Source organism: Fukomys damarensis, unplaced genomic scaffold (assembly GCF_012274545.1).
Source record: "Fukomys damarensis isolate Sample0158 unplaced genomic scaffold, DMR_v1.0_HiC HiC_scaffold_15, whole genome shotgun sequence".
NCBI classification, from domain to species: domain Eukaryota; kingdom Metazoa; phylum Chordata; class Mammalia; order Rodentia; family Bathyergidae; genus Fukomys; species Fukomys damarensis.
Window position 1 is genome coordinate 42,580,763 of NW_022900927.1, and position 14,688 is coordinate 42,595,450.

Consider the following 14,688-nt stretch of genomic DNA (forward strand, 5'->3'; position numbering starts at 1 on the left):
AAATAACACTTAGCAATGCTGTGGACTCCAACTGATGTCATGTGTATGTAAATACTTTGAATAGCAAATTCTATAAATATAATATATTATCACAGACAACAAACTTCATTTAAATACTTAAAGGTTCTTCTCTGAAAAGCAGTGTTCATAATTTTGCCATTTATTTTGGCCCTATTTCATTAAGAACTCTGATATTTAATGGGTTAATTATTGTTCTTCACTCGGTCCAACACTGAAGCTTTGTCCATCTGTTGTTTTTAGTGTTTTATTACAGACTAACCTATTAATGGCCTCTTTGAAATTAAATTGCCACCACAGAGTCTGTCTTTCTGTATAAGACTACAAGCAGCAAAGAATAATAATGAATCTATAAGCAAGTTTTATGTAATACGCTAAGGCCAAAGAACCACAGATGTGACATAATAGAAGTAAAATTAACTATAAATGACTACAAATAAGTATTTTTAGAGCCTCCTATAAATTTTGGTTGAATTATATTACAGTGGTAATACTCATTTCTCCCCAGTTTAACTTGAGTAAGATGTCTTTCCTGTGGACTTTCACTCCATTTCATCAGAGAAGTGACTAAAATTTTATGTCTTTTTCTTTTTTTTTTATTTTTATGGACAGAAATTGAAGATCCTCTGTGTTTTAAGTGAGGATGTAGCTAGATGTAGCTAGAGATGTAAAGAGATTTTTTCCAAGAGGGGAAAAAAAGTGAGCTCATCTCCAATACTTTCTCTTGGCTTTTCACCGTGATAAATCACAGGAAGGAACAAAAAGTAATTTAAGAAAAAAAAAATGGAAGTTTTTTTCAGTTCCATACCTACGAATGGGGACTTCCAAAATCTTTTCCCCTAAAATTACTTTTGTATTGAGTTTGAAATTTATTTCCAAAAGAATAGATGGAGAATCTGATTTGTTTACATTATGACAATCACAGGATATCTAGTAAACATTTTATTGTAAATTTATGAATGACATATTCAGTTTCATTCTAAAGCTAGTAGTTGATATCAGAAGCTTGCATCTTAACCACATCATTAGTTAATAAAAATGGATTTTTACTGTTTTAAACCTTCATGCTTCATCTAACAGTTCAGTTTAGCAACATATTTTTTATTTTCAGCTAATTGAAGTAAAGCTTTAATTAAATACATATAGGCTGCTCACAAAATAAAGGTGGGTGGAGAAAAGGGCAGAGAAAGAATTGCAATGCAGTATGTACATGTATCAATTCCCTGCAATGAATGTAATCATTATGCACTGCGAACATGTATTAGAGAGAGAGAATGTATAAAGATAATTACACAAAAATTGGGCTTACTCTTGGTTCTTAAGAAAAGAATAACATGGGCCAACATTTGAGCTCATACCAAGGGCCGCATGAGATGGTCAGTTATATATTACTTCCTTTAATGTTCACAATAATTGTATAATTCAAATACCATTGACTTTTTACTTTTTTATTAATATATGTTTTTAATTCATAATGAATACATTCATCATAAGGCCATGGTACACAAACATATGGAATCATAATCCTTTGCTTCCCCTTTCCCTCTCCTCCTCTTCATCTTCCCTCTCTTCTTATAGTAATAAGTGGTTAACCCAAGAATATGCAACAGTAAAGCAATAAAGTCAGACTATGCACACATTGATCTAACTAAGCAGTCTTTCTCACTGCCCATCTATATTGTGGGTAACTTTTACTTTGTTCATTGCTCAAAATAATCACCACTTAATATGGAGCAATGAAATGCAAAGACCATTCCAAATTGAAACCTTCCTCACTTAAAACATAAAACAACACCACCTGTAGTGCAGGGAAAATCCTTATGTGTCTTTATGATCTAGAGCAGTACCCATGGGGCTAGAAGCAATAGAGCAAAGAAGAGAAAATTCTTAGAACACTTAGAGGAGCATGGGAATCAAGAGGGAGATTTTAATACCATCAGCACAGTTTTACTGTGGTCATTTCACCACCTAATTCTAGAATGTCTTACAATTTCAAATACTCTTGCTTTCTCTGAAATTTGTTTGCTTTTCACTCCACTTAGGGTGGAGTTTCGTCCTTCTGGCTTCTCGCTTGTCACCTCCATTAGGAAGCCTTTTTGGCCCCTCGCTCGTAAGACCCTTCCTCTGTCCTTCTGACCACTGCATTTAAAATACACATACACATTATGATTCTCTATGTAGGCCTCTTCTAAACTTCCAGGATCTATCCATCAGAGATAATAAAGTTTAATTCTTTTAATATAGTAATCAATTATAACAATCATAATAAATTATAATACTTTGTGAAAATAGAAGACTACCATCATGCCTGCCACAGATGCTACACTCAAAAAGTATTTGGTAAATGAACAAAAACATTTCAAACTATAACACAGTTTGCAATACATGTTCACTTGTGTTGCCTCATTTGATTTTCATGGTAAAGCACCCATGGTAAGTATAATGTTCTCATCTTAAATAATAGGAAATCCAAGACACAAAAAAGTTAAGAAAATTGTCCAAGGTCAGAAATGTTTCAACCAAAAAATCCTTGGACTCAAATTGACATCTTTGATCCCTATGCCTAATGTTATCTCTTCCCTCGCACAACTCAGTTCAGGAAGTGGTCTCCTAGCAAAGTACAAATCTAGCAAATTTCATGCTCTAAAAAATTTTATTACACCGAAGTGGCGGTTCTCCACAGAAAGGTTTTAACTTTACTTTTCAAGTTAACTGCTTACTGCAGAGCAGAGTGGTAGTAAATAATAGATATGATCATTGCCCTTGAGAGAATTTAAAGTTTTGTAGAAAAGATCAGAGAAAAACGAGTAACTTTAAACCACAGGAGAAAGACGGGCCATAATAGGCTTATTCATTGAACAAATCTTTATGAAATAACTAAAACTACATGCCAATCTTAGTGTAATGTATTAGGTGTTTGAGGATTTAAAGTGAAGAACATGGACTCTCTCAAAAAAAGTGATGTCATCCAAAGATTGATTAAAAAGCAGACTCATGATGCAAGCACAAGGCCTGAGTTTGATCCCTGGTACCAAGAAAAAGACTCATGAAAGTGGTAGAATCCAAAAATTGAATTACTGGTTAACGTTTAAAAGGCAAGGGTAGGGATGGCCATTCTGGGAACATATGAAACATTTAACAAGTGCTACAACACAGAAATGCACAGGGAATGTTTTGAAAGAGCCCATTTAATTAGTGATAATGGGGAAAATGACTGATGAAATGTTTAATGGTAAGAACCTTAAATGTCAGGATAGGGCTTCACTTATCATTTGATAAGCTATGGGGAGCCACTGAGAGCTTGAGTAGGAGAATGACATTATTAGAGCCGGGAGTTGTAAAAAGATTGACCTACACAGAGAAAGCAGGGGGCTGCGAGGCTCTCAAAGCCAGGATCCTCTTCAGGTTCACAAAGATAAGGATGATAAACTAGCATCACTTAATTACACCATTATGTTACAGAAAATATTTAGGTGATCTAAAATAAACACACTCTTTAGGTTTATTCCCTAAAATAGATGAAACAAATTTAAGAGAGTCCCTGCTGATGAGTTTTCATCCTAAACAAAATGCCTATTAGGGTGAGAGATTGCAACTCATACAGTGACATTAGATTTGTTGTTTCTTGGAGCTAAAATCCCTTTGGTGGTTGTAGAGAGCATCTACTGCAGATTTAAAAAGAAGAGGAAGAAGATGAAGCACACAGCAATTTTTCATAGTTATTAGAGGTGACATCTAAACTGGCAGAGTGCAGAGAGGGAAAGGCACATAAATTAAGAGTTTATTTAAATGAAAGAGTTTCTTTAGAGTTGTCCACAAACACCAACAGGAGTATATAGATAATGAACTTGTCCAGGGCAGCTATTGTTGAATGAGCAAGCCCAGAGAGCTATCCATTCCAAACGATATTCCTCAAGAATTTGCTTCTGATTGCTATCTTCAGAGGAAACTATTGTAAGGTATTTTGGGCTTATTCCCATTTAAGTTAATCAAAATATTTCATGTATAATGTGTCATTTTAAATTATGTCAATACTAAGTCTATTTTGCTAATTATAAGAACTGGAATTTCTAAATTTCATAGAAGATCACCTTCAACAATTTAACTTGATGTTTTTGTCAAATAAAATAGAACAATTCTTGCCTGATGGAGACCAGTGAGTCTGGCTTTTAAAAGACACAGAATAATATGAGAAAAGGAAAAATGGAAACAAAGTCTTTGAAATAGGGAAGGGCGGAGAGGGTGAAGGGAGGGCAGGGGAATGGGGAAAAATTGAGAACCAAGACCTGTCATGGAAAGGTGCAAGATCCCAATGATGAATGTAACTGTACTCTATACCTAAAAAGTACCAATAAACTCAATGAAAAAAAAAGACGCAGAATAGATTTCTAATGATAGATATTTTGTTCCGAAGAGATACAGCTTTACATCAGTATTACATTAGTCAGCAAAATAAACCTCTAGATTATAAATTTTATGAGATGGTCTAAAAAGGAGAAATTATGTTATCAATTAAATTTTGAAAATTGAATTTTTCTACATATTACATATTAAAGTCTGATATGGCTTGCCTCCAAAAATAAAACCTATTTAGTGTTACTAAACTGAGAGCATTCCAAATTTCTTTATTCATATACTCCATTTATTTTTCTTTAATATCTACACATATTAAAAGTGACATTAGAAAATGTTGCCAGAGAACAAAGAAGGCAGCCTTACACGCTAGGAAAATGTGAGATTTAAATAATAAAAGTTATTCTCAACTCTAACCCAACTTCTCAAAAAACTGCAAAAGGTTCTGGCCTGAGTCAACTCACTGAGTGCTAATATTTAGCATAGGTATTTATTGATTTATGTGTTCTTTTAAAATTATTTTTTATTGGTATGTGTTTACATCTCTTCAGGGGTTGTTGTATATACTTATAATGCACCTTAATACCTTTTTTAAAATCCCCTTTCCCTCCCCTCCATCTTTTCACCCCCTTTGCCTTTAAGAACTATCTCCCCACCTCTTGTTATCTACCTTTCATTTGCCTCTTATTCATATTTTAATACAAAAGAAACTGTACAGTATTTAGCCTCGGTGTGATTTATTAGATTTCTATAATCTTATCAAGCTCTGCCTCAAAAACAGATCCCTATTTCTGCTGCCTCCATCCATTCATTCAGCCAATGGTCTGTCTTCCAACACCATGACACGAAGCACCATGTGTCCGGAGAGAAGTGGTGAGCAGATGCAAATTGCTCACTTTCCCAAGTAGGCAGTGGAGCAGAGCATAAAGGACCAGACCCTGACCTGTCTTTGCTAAGGAAAGTACCTTTGACTGTGGGAACTGCCTATATATTGCACTGTAGTTATTGCAAATAAACTAAACTCTGGAATATGAGAAGATGAGAGGTAAGGAAGAGTTTCAACAAGGCCTTAGTGTGGGGAAAAGTGAGCACTATAGAGTCCGAGGGCAAATCTTTTCCTTGCTCTTGTATTTCCCTTCTAAGAAAAGCTAAGAAACACTATCCAGACTCTGGTACTTGTAGGATAACCTGGAGGTGGAGGAGCTGGTGCCAAAGGCTGACCAGCTTCTTCATTTGATGGCTGCAGGTGCTAGAGGTACACATGCGAGTGTTCAACTCTTCCCACCATGACTCCTTTGAGTTTAGAGTTGTAAAGGACAATGAAAGGAAGATACAAATCCTTTTGCAAGAGATAATTATTTTGCAGAAGAATTATTTGCTATATTCTATACCTTTTTTCCAAAATGTAAACTCAGGAGGTCAAGGAGGATTCCTTCACATCTTTATGTTTCCAGATCTATGCCCAGGCCTGAGCTCCACCTCTGAAGGGCTGGGTAGGGACTTATTCCTCTCCCACCCTCGTAAGCAGGGCAGCCTGGTCTCTATCTGGGCCCCTTTGAAATCCACAAGCAGCCCTGTAAGTGAAGAAACATTCATGTACAGACTGATAGGTAATAAAGATTAAGGAGGCAGATGGGGCACCAAATTTTAAATCCTTTCTGTTCTGGACTAAGGATAAACTCTTGGGCTTAGTGTTCTAGAAGAGTAATCTCCCGGCAATACAAAGGATAAATTCTTTTATGCAACATTCGAATCAGAGTGGTGACTGTAACCACACATTCAGCCCAAAAACACTTCACTGAGACAGAATCTGGCTCTCTGAGGTATGTTCACCAAATAACAGCTATAGTAGGGTATTGCTGATCAGGCCTATATGGATCTCTTTGGTTCTTCTCTAAATACTGATGTGAAGAGAAGGTCCAATAAATTTTAAAATTAGAATGTATATCATATATAGGCTAAATTAAATTTACTAAACATTTAATAAATTCAAATCTATGCATTATTCTTACAACCTCAAAAAACACCAAACTGGCAACACTATCGTAAAGTGAAAATTTAAACGTTAAAAAATGAAAAGCTGAAATACTTTAGTGTATGTAATAAGTCTACATTTTAAAAGGGGAACAGTTACTGGATGGTATAGACCATTTATCTTCTTGACCAGACCTTTCTCTTTTCTCTTCAGAGTAGAAAATGATGCAATTATTCTGTTATGCCTCATAAAACAGTAAATTATCTCCAATTACTGTAAATTCATAGTAGCAGTAAAATGCTTATATAGAACAACATACTCCCCATGGTCATCTTGAAATGTATTACAATATCATAAAATTATAACTCTGAAAGAAGTTTCAAAAACATGTCTAGCCCATTTTCTTGGCCTCTAGGCAGGACTGAGTTGCAAATGATTCCAGAAAAATAATTAGAAGAGTCAACAATTATTCTCGTTAGTTTCAACATTCAATTGCATATCTATACTAACAAATATTTTTACCCATATAGTACATATGTAAAATATGTCTTTATGTTCATATAAATGATTTTGAGCAACAGAAAAATTAATAACCAGATCTGTTAACATTCCCCATGAACTTTTGAGAAACTCTTTCATTTCCTTGCTTTCATATTTTTTCATCTAAAAGACACTATTGCCTAGACAATAGATGAAGTATCAAAAACAAAAAGAAAAAAAGAGAAAGAAAAGAAAAAAATGTGAGATAATGAAAAGATGGAAATAAAGTGTTTGTAAATGGGGAGGGGAGGCGGGGAAGGGAGGGCAGGGACAAGGGGGAAAAATGAAAACCAAGGCCTGTCATGTAGAGATACAAGATCCCAACAATGAATGTAACTGTACTGTATGCCTAAAATGTACCAATAACCTCAATTAAAGCTGAAAAAACAATTTAAGAGCAGTAGAAAAATCTTGCCTCTGCATGAGAACATTTTTGTGCCTCTACAGAAAGCATAAAGGGAGCACATCTTTGTCCACGGATGCTATTAAATATTAGTCATTTTTAAAAACTGCAATTACAAATTTTTGTCAGGAATCTGAGATGCCAAATATCTCTGTGATGGTTTAGCACAGTCTGCTGTCCTTTTATCGTGCAGCACACCAGCTGTGCTTCCTTCCGGAGCACGCCCTTCCACGATTTAAGGTTGCTGTAAAAATGCTTCTAGAACAATTCTGAGACATCAGGCCATCAACCAAATATGGATTAAGTTCTAATAAAATTTCTCTCATTTCTATATTTTGAAAACTGCAAGGAGCAAAACTAGAGTCTAATGAACTGAAAGGCATAAAATACAGCCTTTGAAATTAGGTCTCATTGATACCTAGATCTGATATAACAAGCTGGATGATCTTGAAAAAGTCATTCACCTTCTATAAATTGCAAGTATTTTCATTAAAATTGGAATAATCATATCTACTGTAGGTTAGAATATGAATTAGGTGGGATAACTTATGAAAACTGTCAAATAAAGTGGCCCTCAGTTCATATTTATAGTTACCATTGGTAATATTTTTATTGTTAATTGAATTACTATGTCTATACTGGGAGTATCCAAATATGGAGGCCAAAAAAAAGCCCAACAAAGTTTGTTAGTACTATTCTTAGTATCCGATAGGAGAAATGATTGGGGTTTTACACTGGTAGGAATATGCACAGTCTCTAAGAGACATATTTCCCATATGTGCTGGTGATTTACATACCTAGGACTCATGCAAAATCTGTGATTAATAAAACCCTCCTATTTACATTTTACTTCATAAATGGGAAGATTATAGCCTATGGTGGTAATACAGAATGCACAACATGACTAAATCAGGATTGAAACCCAGTGTTTCTGAATCCAACGTCATCGCTATATTACTTATACCAGTCTTTGTCCTCTACCATTCAGAACAGGAGTACTTCTATATTCCATCCCAGCCAATCAGCCATTTAGTCGCTGCCTAGTTTGAATTCCCATTGTATGTTATACTCACTTTATTACAGAAGAATTATTTGCTATATTCTATACCATTTTCCAAAATGTAAACTCAGGAGATCAAGGAGGATTCCTTTACATCTTTGTGTTTCCAGATCTATACCCAGGCCTGAGCTCCACCTCTGAAGGGCTGGGTAGGGACTTTCTCCTCTCCCACCCTCGCAAGCAGGGCAGCCTGGTTTCTATCTGGGCCCCTTTGAAATCCACAAGCAGCCCTGTAAATGGAGAAACATTCATGTAGGAATTGATAGGTAATAAAGATTAAGGAGGCAGATGGGGCACCAAATTTTAAATCTTTTCTGTTCTGGACTAAGGATAAACTCATGGGCTTTGGGTTTTAGAAAAGATTAATCTTCTAGCAATATAAAGGACAAATTAGTGAGAGCTGGAGGTCCCAATAAAATCATTCATAGGCTAATTAAATTCCCTCTTCACTCAATTTTACTATAATTTCAATATAAAAGGTCTATTTACATCTTCGATGCCTTGATATGTATTGAGAAATGCAATATCCTTCAGTGGGTTTTCCCTTTGCATTTCTGTGCTTTAATATAATGTAGTCATTATCTGTGTGGGCCCACAGTGCTCCGTGTTAAATTCACCAACTGCTGTTCTGCACATTCCCTCAGCCAATTTATTTCAATTTCAGAAGGAGCAGCCGACTCCACAGTGGATGACTGCTGACTGCAGTTCCACACCATCACTCTTGGAGAGTAAATGTGTATCAAGCAAAAAGCTTCCACATGTGAGCATGGATGTAATCAGTTCCCTGTCAGCAACAGCAGCTTTGGGCCTGGTAGGTCCTGGCTTCTGCACCTGAGTTACAAAGCTAACGACAATTCACCTGCTCAGACACAGACCTTGTTTTATATGAGTGCTTTAGAAAATTTAAAGAATAAGAAACAGCCTTCACAAAGAAGATCTTCAAAGGAGTAAGGGCTAGGTCATATGTATGACATAATGGTGACCAGCTATCATGAATGCTGGTGTTTACTTTGGAATGAAACTATATAAATCTTAGAGGAATAGCATAAAGCACAGAATTTTCAGAGTTAGGGCCTTAGAGCCTAAATGTTCAGAAATTTTCCACAATCGACTATCCAGTTAAAATAGGTGTATTTACCAAGTAAATTTGCTGAGGTGGACATATGGATGAGAAAATCAATGGTACATATGCACCTCCTTGTCCGCTTTTTCTCTGTGTACTGATTCCATCAAATAATTTGATCTTTGTAGAAATAACATAGCCTGTTACTTGACAAAACCCTTTATTCTTGAAATATATTATCAATCCATTACCTTGCATTTGTAAATGGCTTATTAGAATAAGTAATTTTGTCATTCAACATGCATGTTTAAGAATTATTTGTTAGGTTTTTTTTACACAAACTGAGACTATGATTGGAATATAGATGCTAGGATTTCTAGAAATGCACTCTATGAGATAGGTATTTTAAAATTTGGGTTTTATATGGTCATAAGGCTAAATTTTTTTCAAATGTAATATTAAGAAAAGCTTTTCATGTAATTTGAACAAATTAGCCATTTAATTCAAGTCTATATACAGTCTTCATATACTGGGATTGGTGTAAAAACTGATGGTATACTATCATCTGCTCTTTTTTTAAGGTAGTAGTCCAGTTAACTATTTCTACCACATAGAAAACAGGCTGTTTCCTAACAAGACCCTCTTTGATATGGTTCATATTTTCTTTTGTAAAACTCATCCATCTTCAGTCCTTGATTCCTACTTTATTCTCCAGATACACTAGGTCCTTCTATTTTTCTTATGTGTTTTTCATAAATCAAATTTCCCTCAGCCTAGAAGATCCTTCTTAACCACATTCTCAGGTTTTTTAGCTGATAACTCTTAACCTTTTAAGATCCAGTAAATATCAGCTTCACCAGAAATCCTTCCCTGACCCAATCTCACAAAAAGAAAAAGGGTTTACATTTTGGGAATTTGTTAATTGAGTCTCTAAAGAGTTGACCTGACACCATTGGTGTGAGAGCTTAGTGAGCAAAATGTGTCTTTGCAAATGAACTTGGAAAAACCTAGGACTCACAAAAACAAAACAAAAAAAAAAAACAGAAACGTGTCAAACCACTTTGGAAGATTCCTTTCCTTTCTAAATTAATTCATAAGTTGTTTTTTTCCTAAGCCAAGTTACTTAAATAGCTTTATTCTCCTCTTGAGTAGGACGGAAACTAATTAGTCATCCTCCAAGGCACAGATGGGAAAAAAAAATATGCTCTCTCTTCTTCTGCACTTAATCCCAAATATAGCCAGATGTAGTGAAAGTCCCAGCTGCCTCTTAAAGACCTGCTGTGGAACAACAGGATCCAAGAGACTGGGCCAACCAATCAAGCTTAACATTTTGTCTAGAGAGTTCCCCAGAAGCAATGAATTCAGATCCCCAACTCCCTACTTGTTCCTTTGCTTATGGGAAATATTTTCACAAAGAAATTGGCCCATGCTTAAGGGAAAACATTGCCCAAGTCAGAGCATTCTTATATGGAGATGTCAACTCAGTCAGTTCAGAAGTATGGAGCATTTATATGCAACTGTTAAAAATATGAACTGTGAAATCTGAGAAAATGAACCAGTCTCGTGCTTTCCATCTTTCTTGAATTTCTATTTAGTTGCCATTGTTTCACTCTCAGTTATCAAAAATATCACTTTATCAGTAAAACTGAATCGTCATGTCATACACATCTTCCAAAATACTCTTGCTTTGTTCTCCACACATATTAGGTGAGTGAACAGAAGCATAAAAAGGAAACCTATATGAAAAGCATGTGCTTGTCAAAAACTTAAATGATGTTTCTGTGGTTAAATTCTAAGAGAATTTAAATTTTTTTTTACTCTAATCCATAGCTGGGAGGTAATATAAACATCATCTGATTCAAAGTCCTTGCATTTGCACCTGAAAATCCAAAGCACATAGCGGCTTAGAGGAAGATGGCACAGCCCATGTCAGCCTCAACACTGCAGGTCCCTGACTTGAAGGCAGGTCCAGTGTACCTTGAAAACTCTTCGTTTTTTCAAATAGTAATGACTTAGGAATGTGAGCCAGTATTCAGTATAATGCTTCAAATCAGCAAAATCCATGTATGTTTTGTCTCAAGAAGGCCTTTATAGAATCGTGGCCTTGGTCTAGAATATTATACTCACCTCCATACTTATGCACTCCATGGTTGGGGTCTGTTTTTGATCCTTGAAATTACTCCCATCATGTCCTCTCCTTTCTTTCCCTCTGACAAACTCATTTCCCAGTCATGAGCTTCCCATGGCCCACCCACATCCACACTGCTCTATGCCCTACCTGACTCCCAGAACGTAGGGATTGGGATTAACCGTGAGCACACACACCTGAAGCCACCTCTTTCCTGGTCATTTCCAGTCTTGGTAGGTGAACATTATTGATCTACAGAAGCAGATAGATCATCAACTTACTGAGGGTAAAAGTTTTCATTTCCTATTGGGTCCCTTCAACATTCAACTTTCCCTAATAAAATGTAGAGAAACAGCTCAAGTAGCATTGAGTAGATAAAAAAGAAAGGAAGACTTCTGGCTCCTTGCTGATCCCATAAGTAGGGTTTTGCAATAAAGCATAGAGCTGCACATTTTCATCTTATCCCTACTTGGGTTTCTCCACCACATCAGCCCCAAATTGCATGCGTTCACCTTCCTGGTTCTGCATGTGCTGGGTAGAAGGCCGGGCCAGTGATCTCTGACTGGCTGTGAGCCTGCTAACCATGCGTACTGAGTTGCCTGAAGGGGTCCCAGAAAGGAAATAAAATGATTTTTGAAGCCCAAATGTATCTTTAATACCTCAATGTATAGAGTAGTCAAACCTTGTTAGTTTAAATAGCAAGAGCCTGTCAATATATGAGTAACATATAATATAATAAACATAATTTAAAGCAACTGCATTCATTGAGTTCTTCATATGTGATGTATGAAAATCCTTCTCTCTGGTAAAGGAGAGCTGAGAAAAGCTGCAGTGAGCCACATGTTAATGGAACATTCCCCTCTTATGATTGTTTTTAGCACTTTTTGAAGCAGATGTTTTGCACGTATCACATTTCCTGGCAAATTTGTCAGACCCTTCAAAAGTATAGCTTGATCTGTTACATATGCATTGAGCATACTCATACTTTCACAAACCCATCGTCACTCGTATCATCAGATAGAAATAACTATAAGAAAGATAGGAAATTCCTTTGAAAGGTCAGTACATCCACATTCCAAACAAGCATAAGAACTTTTGTTTAGTCATTAGAAATGGACTATAAGTTCTGCTCTTAATAAACTGTAATATACCTAATTCAGATTCCAAATGTAATTACTAAAGGAAAATTTTCTGCTCCTATATAAACTCCATTAATTTTGTTGCCTAAAAATTGAGTCTGATAATTATAAATGAGAGATATCTGAGGCATGATGATATTTTGTATCCATTAAATTCTTAGCAAATAATAGAATGGCAACATTTTTAGGAACTAAACCCAGGGCCTTCACGCTGAGTTATATCCCCAGCCATGTTTTTTGTATTATTATTATTATTATTATTATTGTTGTTGTTACTATTTTGGGTCAGGATCACTAAGGTCACTAAGTTGTCTATGACAGGCTCAAACATTCAGTCTTCCTCCTGCATCATCTCCTAGAGTGCTGTGATTACAGGCCTGTCTCAACATGCCTGGGAAATACAAACCATGGTTTTTATCTTCCCCATATAGCGTACACTTCCAATTTATAACACTAATTATTAATCCAATGTGCTCTATAATTGATAATAAATGATATTACCTTCTAAGCATTAGCATCCATCATTTAAAAAAATACTTTCCCTGAAAATGAAAAATTATGATGAGACGAGATCCTGATTTTACAAGGTTTTTATACGTCATTGTTTAAAATTTTTGTTTTTCCTGGTACACGTTTGCAGTACTGAATACACTCATTGTGGGAAGCTGGTCCATATACACAGCACATCTCGACGCTCTACATTCTCTCCCGCTTCCCCTCCCTGTAGTCCTTGGTACACTTTCCATACACAGCAGAAACATGTTCTGAATACAGATCTGATGGAAACAACAGAAGATCTTTTAAGGTTTTCCAATAATTAACCATTGTGCCCACATACGTGTAATAGGCTCTAACACTAAGCTACTAGTAGATTCTTAAGCAAAACCTAAAGTTGCTGTCTATCTAAAAATGGGTCTGGTGTTTTTCAGCCTCTGCATCTCCACTCTCATCCAAGGGTCCAGTCCTGTGGGCCAGCCCATTGTTTCTAAAGGACTGTATCTAAAAGATGCATGTGCATTTACGTATGTGCAGGGAATAACCACTGCAAAAAGAAAATTTTAAAAGGATACATTACTCCTTAAGAAACTAGTAGAACTGATTTTGAGATTCCTTAGCTATTTTCAAAAATCAAGGAAGGAGACTGTAAAGGAAATGAAATAGGGAAGTATATTAAATATAATGACACCAGATATTTATTTCATTTGGTCCTGCAGGTACTATCATTTCTGTGCTATAGACAGGAAACTGAGGTTCACAGGAACTGAGTAACTTGTTCAGTCCATTCTGTTAACTACAGTATTACACTATCGTACTTAGAATGTTTTCTTAAAATTTGGAAACACATTTACCGCATACAAGCAGTACTTTTGACTTTCGTGCGTATAGTCCTACTGTATCCCACCGCTTGTGAGGAAAAGAAAACTGACACATTTTACATTTCCTTAATTGCCAGAAAGTGTCTAGAGGTTTAGTCTTCCATTTTTGGTGTTAGAACACAATGAACTAAAAAATATGTGTGTGTGTTTGTGTGTGTGTGTGTGTGTGTATTTTCATTCCTGATAAATTTGAAACAAACAGGAACTTTTTAAAAGTATTTCCTACTTAATGATTAGACAATTTCCCTCTCCTTCTCTCTCTCTCCTTCCCTTCCTCCCTCTCTCTCTCTCCAAAATCATCAAATGGCTGCTCAATAAAGGTTTGAGAAAAAGTCCAATGTATAGTAGTCTGAGCATAAATAAAGGACATACTTCATATTACATGAAGCCCAAAGTAGGGAGGAAGTTGTCATAGACTGGAGGTTAAGCCAAAAAAGAAAGGAAGGAGAGTAGAGGTAATTGAGATATGGAAGAAAAATGAAAATATGTCTCCTGGTCTCTTTTTCCAATCTTTGCCCTTGTGTGGTTTCTTAAAGAGACTATAATATTGGCCCATAAATCCTTAGATAGTCTTATTTCTTTTTTTTTTTTTTTTTTTTTTTTTGTTGGGGTTTGATTTTTTTTTTTTTTTTG

General features: G+C 35.7%; 1 protein-coding gene across 3 annotated transcripts in view; it reads left to right on the plus strand.

Moving 5' to 3' along the window:
• Syt1 (synaptotagmin 1) overlaps positions 1-14,688 on the plus strand; it is a 517,172-nt gene that overhangs the window by 221,982 nt on the left and 280,502 nt on the right. The gene's annotated exons all lie outside the window — the stretch shown is intronic.